We start from the raw sequence: 8,805 nt of genomic DNA on the forward strand, positions 1-8,805 counted from the left end.
GGGTGAGTGTGACTCAGTGTACAATGCCCACTTAGCAAGCATGAGGGCTTGAGCTCAAACTTAGAACTGCAAAAAGAAAGTGTTTCCCAACCTCCTCAAAATTGTCTTTTTTTTTTTTTTGGTTTTAGGAAGATGTATGACTAAGCTTAATTCTTCTTCCTCAGAGCCTCATTTCCAAGCTTGATAAAGTAAATCTGAGCCGGGTCATTCTGGTGAGAACAGTCTTTTCTTTTCTTTCTGGTTTCTTTTCTTTAGCCCTGGGTTTGCTAAAGACTCAATGGGGAAAGACTACAGTATGTCACTGCTAAGGCAGTTACTTCCTGCTGCATGTGAAATTGCCTCCATTTCTTGGTGGCAGATTTAGTTTGAATTCATATTATGGCTCTTGCACTTTTTCCAGACAAGCTGGCAAAGCAAAAGACCCATCATTCCCGATTATGCAAAGTCTGATTATTTCAAAGTTTCCTTTCAGTGCCATTTATACAAGGAAATGCACTCTCTACTATTTATTAATGCTGCCCTCTCTATGTGATGAATTTGCTTAAATCATACTGGAAGCCATTTCCATTCTCACCCTTTGTAGGGACTAAAGGAAGACTTAAAGCATGGTCATCACAAATGGCCTATATGTCCCTTCTACCCAGAAGTCTTCCTAGAAAACCAAGTGCTCTGCACCTACTGCCCCACCCTATCCTCCTAGGGAGTGCCTTGATCTTCTTACCTATGCCTCCTGAGTAGCCAGGATTACAAGACTGACCCACCATTCCTGGGCTTGGTTGCTGAGATGGGTTCTCACGAACTTTTTGTATGGGCTGGCCTTGAATCTTGTTCTTCACAATCTGTGCCTCTTGAGTAGCTGGTATTATAAGTGTATAACACCATACCTGGTCTTCCTCTACCTTTTAAAAGCCCATAGTTGAAGGACTAGGCAGGCCTGCCCCAGCAGTGAGGAGAGAGGAGGAAATAGAAAAAGACACTGGAGACTATCCTTAATCAGTGCTTTCCTATCAACCTTATGTGTTACTGGGATTTGCTCTGGTGGACCCTGGTAGAAGTCCCCTCTGGATAAGCCGATGTCCTTGAGCTTTAACAGATAATATCATTGGCCGGCAAAGCACAGCAGCGCTTTCTGTCCTCTTCTAGGCTAGGTATCATGATTAAGGGTCAAGAAAGTGAAAGCAATGGTTGGAGACCCTCACTGACTCCATAGTCCTGCAGTAGAGAACGACTGCTACAAGTCTTCCTTCAAAATGGCAGCATGTGGTTTTCAAGTAGGAATGATCCCTGGACTCAAGCAGACCTGGTTCAAATCCTGGCTCTGCCATATGCAGTGTAGTGAGTGGCAAACTTAGGTAAACTATGTGACCCCCTCTGATTCTTTTCCCATTTGGACAATGGAGCGATAATCCCCACCACCCTCTAAATGCTCCCCCCACCCCACTGATACACTCTAGTACTGAGTTCAAAACAAAACAAAACAGAAAGTCTCTAACTTTCCATGCTCCTGACAGTGTCCTTTCCATCATGACCCTGAAAAGACTTTTTCTATCTGGAGTGGAGAGAAAGAAGAGACTACATCTAGAGGGATGGTAGAAAAAAAATGCCTGGCCACCCTGTGTGTGTAGACTGGTGAGTGAGTGTACAGAGTAGTTTATGAGAACCACAGTAACTAAAAGCAGCTATAAAGGTAAGTTCTACTCTGTACCCATCCCACATTTTCTACTAGATGGAACCTTGGGAGGGCTTGGAACCTCTAGGTGCCTCTTTTCACCTTCAAATAGCTTCATGGCCTTCTGCCAGTCTTAAGGCTGAGGATGCATGTACTATTATGGAAGCCTAATGTGCTGCTGTGTTCTCTGCATGTCTCTTTCTAGACTACATCTGCCAGTTACCTTTTAAATTTCTACACACACACACACACACACACACACACACACACCCCTCTCCCAACTCTCCCTGGGCTCAAGTGGTAGAGTACTTGGCTCAAGTGTGTGAGGCCCTGGGTTTAATCCCTAGTGCTATATAACGAACCAAACAAAGAATATAATGGTCTCAATTCCCTTCACTTGTCTCGCCATCCCTGAGTACCTTTTAGATATCACCTGAGACAATTGCTGGCAGTGTCTTTGCCTTTCCTTTCCTACTCAGGGTAGCTCTATGCCAAGCTAATTCAAGGAGGACTGTCACTAGTCTAGGGCAAGTGACACCAGACCTGACAAATGAAGGAAGCCTTGGCTGAATAGTCTCCTTGAGAAAGTGTTTTTTCTCTATAGTTCTAAGGTCAAGGTGCATTCACGTTGTTTAAAATTCTGCCATTTACTCAAGGGTGATAAAGGACTATCTTCTGCCTAATCCTATAATGCCCTCCAGACACTAAATAACTAAGTAACTGCCTGTTCATCCTTCTCTCTCCCAAATTCCTTGTGTTTTTTTTTGTTGTTGTTTGTTTTGCCCATCCTGGGGCTTGAACTCTGGGCCTGGGCTCTGCCCCTGAGTTTTTGTACTCAAGGCTAGTGCTCTACCACTTGAGCCACAGCTCCACTTTCAGCTTTTTTAGTAGTTTCAGTAAAGATAAGAGTCTCACGGGCTTTCCTGCCCAGGCTGGCTTCAAACCCCGATCCTCAGATGCCAGCCTCCTGAGTAGCTAGGATTACAGATATGAGCCACAAGTGCCCGGCTCCAAACTACTTTTTGAATAGCTGTTTGCTTTTGACAATGCACTTATAGGAAGAGCTAGCTGTTATCCCCCCAAGCAAGGCTCTTCTATAGCTATACCTTAAAACAGGAGTGATCAGGATAACAGGAAGAGTGAGGGTTGCAAAGGAGCAACAGGCAAGTAGAGTATAAACACTGGACCCCTCTTCAAAGAAGGTGTCCTGTTTATGACAAATCATAGCTCTTGCAGCAGAACCACAACTTATCATCTCACTTTACCTCATGTCCTTCTCTCCGACGAGTCAAAAAGTTTCAATGAGACTTTTCAGTGTAAGGTTAACAATATGGAACCATCAGGCCATTTATACCATTAGACTTTTTCTTTCTTTAAAAAATTTTTATTTTATTGTAAAGATGCTGTACAGAGGGGTTAGAGTTACATGAGTAAGGTAATGAGTACATTTCTTATCTAGCATTGTTACCCCCTCCTTTGTTTTTCTCCTACTATCTCTTCCTTCCCCACCTCCCACACTCCTCCCCCTCAAAGTTGTAAAGTTCATTTACAACATAGTGTCTTGTGAGTCTCATTATTGCAATGGGTCATCCTGTGTCCTTATTTCAGCGTTTTGTCATTCCCTTTCCCCTCCCTAAATTAGATAAGTGTATATACAAGCTATAAGGTACCAAAATCAAATATAGTGACAACAGGGATATATCTTGGGGTTCATTTCGCTTAGCGTCATCTTATATGGTCATATGGTCATAGCTTTTGAGCATTTCTGGTCATCTGATAAGATTACCCTAGACATATACTAATTGTTGCAAATAAGGGAAAACATGGGCCCTGTATTTCTTTGGGACTCGCTTATTTCACTTAATAAGACATTTTCTATACTGGGAAATTCTATCTGTGCAGCAGGGACCAAGTCCACTCTTTCTTAGCTCATGGCCCATCACTCAGGTTGTATCTGTTTGGCATTAGCAGCATTTGAGAAAGGACAAAGAAAGGTACTCTGAGTCATGAGAAGGCAAGGAGCTTTCCTACTGGGCCCTAGAGTCTTTGTGTTTAGTTTTAAGATAGCATGCCTATTGCCCTTGGCAGCCTGGAATTTTCACTTGTCCCTCATTCTTCTTTAGTTTGGTTTGGCTTGTTTTTTGGATACAGAGTCTTTCTATGTAGCCCAGGCTGGCAATCCTCCAGCCTACATCCTGAATGCACATTCAACCTCTCTCTTAAACCAACAGTAAGTTACATTGCCAACAACCTGTTAGAACTTAGAATCAAAGTTCTGATCCAGCTGCAACCTTTTTTTTTGGGGGGGGGGGGAAGTTCAGTCATAGGACTTGAACTCAGGGTTTTGAGCTATCCCTAGCTCTTTTGCTCAAGGCTAGCATTGCACCACTTTGAGCCACAGTACCACTTCTGGTTTTCTGATGGTTAATTGGAGATAAGAGCCTCATGGACTGTCCTGCCTTGGCTTTGAATCATGATTCTTAGAACTTAGCCTCCTGAGTAGCTAGGATTACAGGCGTGAGCCACCAGCACTTGGATCCCAGCTGCAACTTTGAGTAAATCACTTAAATTTCCCAAACCTTGCTCTTACCTCATATGTCACATAAATACTTGGCCTGCCAGCACTTAGCTCATAGAAGCAGTCATTGTAAAGATCAAATATAATAACATATGTGAAGGAGTACTGTGAACTCTAAATAGCTCTCTGTTCATGTAAGTAATGTAATTCATGTAAGTAATGATAAGCTCATATTCTTAATGATGATAACTCTTCATAGTAATTCTAAATCTGCTATTCTCATATGAAACCCTAAGATTGCTTTTCTGCCCTTGCCCCACAGTCTTATCTACTGTTCTACTTGACTGATCCTTCCTAACATCTCCATTCCCCAAATTATGAAACACACACACACACACACACACACACACACACACACACACACATTCTTTCACTTATTATCCTAATTCTGTCAAACAACTTTATTTACCATATATTTACATTTCTAAAATAACTTCATTGATGTGTAATTTTCTCTTACATGTACAGAGAGTGGGTACAAGTATGTATAGCAATTAAGTGGGCATGTCAAGTCGCAGTTCAAGCAAAGAAACAACTCCAATTATTTGAAAAGAGGCTATAAAACAGGAAGTAATTGCTAATAAAGATGCATCATGTTAGATGCAGAATTCATCTGCCAAAAACTTCTTCTCAATGCCCATGACTGATGACTGAATTTGTTGACTATTAGAGTGTACTAGCCTCAAATACACAACTACAGTGTTGTTTAGCAATAACAGAAATAGAAATATAAATTCCCCCTGTGCCTTTTAATCTCAAGCAAAGGATCCTGGTAGAATTATGTTACTATCCAGAAATCTAGCTGCAAGAGAGTCAGACAAATACAGTTTCTATCCATAAAAGTTGAACAAAAACCTACATAGGAGGACTTGGGAATGAATGTTAACTCATTCAAGAGAGGCACTATATTCCTTATAGAGAATGAACAACATAGGATCTAAACGAGAACTTGTCGGTTAAAGCCTGAAGGGGATTCATAGATTTATAATTGTAAATACTTGTTGGATTTTGATAGAGCATCCTTTTTCTTATATTTTAGAGCATCTTATTCAGAGTTGGATTTAAGAACTATGCTTGAAGGCTAGAAAAGAGAAATTAAAAGTTTAGATCTCAAATCAAGTTTTTGACCTTAAAAGTGTATTTTCAACCTTCTTCTCAGTCACTGAGAGCTTGCAACATAAACATTGTGGATTCTTCTACCACTTTTACCTTTAAATTCCTTCCTCCTTTTCTATCAGTTTCTACCTTTCCTCCAACGTCAGCAAGTCTGAACTTATTCTCACAAAATGACAGAGTTCTGAATGTTAACAAGACATTTTCTGGTTTGATATTATCGAACTTGATATTTATGGTCTATTTTGTTCTTATCACAGTGATTGGGATGTAATTTTTCCAACTTTCTTTGCTTAATTGCAATCTTGCCAAGGCTAAATACTTTGAACTTGCACTTCCTTCCTCAGGTTGACCAATGATAATATTTTCTCTTTTCAGTCACAGTGATCAGTCAGGGATGGCGCATGTTCTGAACAGGACTGAGTCTTCCTTGAGATATTTACTGGCATTCTTGGGAATAATGCTCTCTCTTTCCATGAGGATTATTTTATTATTATTTCCTTATCTATTGAAATGCACTCAATTGAGAGTAAAGGAATCACAGATGCAAGGAAACTAGATATTGAGAGAAAAAAACAAGAATTTTGATATTATTTGAACACTTGAATTCTATTTGAACCTTAGCTGTGCTTAAAGCTAGTTCTAGCCTTTAGACTGTCAATCACATAGACAACATACTCCCTCTTTAGATTAAACTAGAGTTTAAATTGAGTTTCTATCATTTATTTCTGATATAGTCTTTTGTATTACGAGCAATTTATTTTTATACAAGCAATTTATAAAGTCTAAAAGTTACTAATTTTGAGCCACTTCATTCCAGCAGTAGATTAAAATATAACTTTTGAAGATTAGACTGAATAGTCTAATTGGTGCAAACTTTTCTTACCCCTCCACTTCATTCTGAAATTAGTTTAATGACTATGGGAAAATTATTAGAGTAGCTCTACTACATCACTGTTATTTTCTGCATGAGAATCATAGGCTGGAAATTCCAGGTTAGATATGACTTAACTACATTGTAAGTTGTTGAAATACTGGAAAAATATTTTGTACTTTAGGCTCTCTAGTCTTTATTTAGTATTCTCGTGAGTTAAATGTATTTTCCATTTGTGTGGTTTAAAGGAGGGAGGCAGAGATATTCTCAGATGTCATTTCAGGGAATTTTACTTCTTAATCAATTATACTTCTTTCCAACTCTGTTGGAACTGATCTTTCTCTCTCTTCCACTCTTGGGGAAAGAAATGTAAGCATTGATATCATGAATCTCAAGATGAAATAATTATTTATACCATCCCAAACTCTGGAGAGAATTCACAAAGAATAAATTGGCTAGTATCTAAATTTGCTGGAAAAAAATGTGTAGTGTTATACATTACTTACTGGTTCTAGAGAGCTGAGTACTTTTTTCATTTTACTGTGGTGTCATCAATATCACCATGTTTAAAATTGATAACTAGGTTTTAAATTTAGGAACATATTTCATATGTGAAATGTGATTTGAATAATTAGAGAAATTCTAAGTCTGGCTGATATTTGAGGGCTTTAGAGCTGGAGGAAGGGGAGTCTCGATCTAGGAACATTTATCACCATACAGAAGATAGTAAAAGCAATCAGTTTAGCTCTACCCCTGGGGAGATTTATCTTAAAGAGAAATGTAGAATGGAGAGAGAGCCACACAAATGTACAGAGCTCTAGAGAACCATAAAATGTCATGGCTTTCTCTGAATAATATTTTTAGCTGGAAAACATAGATATTCAACATTTGATGTAAGCCCAGGAACTGAGGGAGCCATATTTTGCATGTGCTCTTCCCATTAAAAATGATCCCTAATATTATTTTGGAAGTCAGCTTCACAATTGTAGGATACTCTGATTTGTGATGAAAACCCATAGTAATTTTCACTAGGTAAATGAAGAGACATGCACTCTGTCAGACTTTAAATATGTATACTTCAAGCCAGCCCAAGAGACACTTAAGCTTGTTCTGAGACAAATGTTTACAGCAGTAAAGGGTCAGGTGGTAGGTTATCTTCCTTGAGTCACCAGGAATCTAAACTGGCTGGAGCAGACTGCAAGATCCAGGCAGTGGAAAGATAACTCTGGTTCCTTCTTTTCAGACTAAAGCAATTTCTAACTGTCAAAAATTAAAATAATGGACCAAATGATATTACATAAGTTATAATAAGCATCCCAAGAATAGATCACTATATATACATATCCATATTTAGGTGCATCTATTATGTAAGAGTTGATATCCTCATTTCTATATCTTATGAACCAGTATTGGAAGAGACTCTTCACTGAAGATAAATTCATTGCTAATGTGTTTTTTACTATTTGTTTTCACTGGTTGATATTCAGACCATGGGTACTTCCCAAAGCCATTACCCTGTAAAATTGTTACTTCCAGAAGCATCCTTCAGAAACCCATCAATACAAATAACCAAGTAAAAAACAATAGATACTGTCTAGCAAAATCTGCTTAAACAACAATAAAAACATTGACTTATATGATCCATACAGAAACCCCGTAAAGTTCACAGGACATATACTACAGCCTTCTGCTCCTCCCTCTCTCACCATCTTTTTTTTTTTCCTTTTCCAAATACTGTGGGTTAAACCCAAAGCCTTAAGTATGCTATGCAAGCACTGAACCTCTGTGCTGTAGTCTAGCATTCTGCCTTTTAGGAATAATAGGTCCAGCTAATTTTGTCTGAGTGTGTATTATCTGCCAGGCTCTAGGCAATTTTACAAAATTCTACAATATATATCCTAATAACCAAAAGAGTAACAGTAACCTGACAAAATAAAGCAAGGAAGGATTTGCCCAAGGCCACAAAATTAACAAGTGGCAGACTTGTTCTGTAGGATTTCCACATTCCAGTTCTACAACCCTCTTCAGGTATATGTGAAATAGAGATAATAATAATGAAAATTACAAGAGACTATTAGGTTTACAGTCTAGTTCTAGAATTTAAACCATTCCTTAAGATATAACCCGTAAGGCTCAAAACATGTTTATTATATTGTATCATTACAAACTCTCCTCTTATCATTATAGTCTGGATACTAGGCAGGTTTGTATTTAATTCATCAATAGATACTGAGAACTATTCTATATAGGAATTGGAATTAACTTTACATTTTTTCTTTTTATTAAATTAACTTGATTAATTAAATGGGTGCCAGCCAGTCCAGAAAGTTACACACTGAACATTGTTGGGGACTCACCAACTTTTTTCCAGGAGAAAGAGAAAGGGAAACTCTGTACAGCTGGTGATTTAGTCTATTCTGCTGTCATAAGAATTACCACAGGTGGGGTTGGGAAGGCGGCTCAGTGGTAGAGTGCTTGCCTTGCATGCCTGAGGCCCTGGGTTCCATTCCTCAGCACCACATAAGCAAAAAGAAAAAAGCCGGAAGTAGTGCTGTGGCTCAAGTGGTAGAG

Source organism: Dipodomys ordii, unplaced genomic scaffold, assembly GCF_000151885.1.
Source record: "Dipodomys ordii isolate 6190 unplaced genomic scaffold, Dord_2.0 Scaffold27, whole genome shotgun sequence".
Classification (NCBI taxonomy): domain Eukaryota; kingdom Metazoa; phylum Chordata; class Mammalia; order Rodentia; family Heteromyidae; genus Dipodomys; species Dipodomys ordii.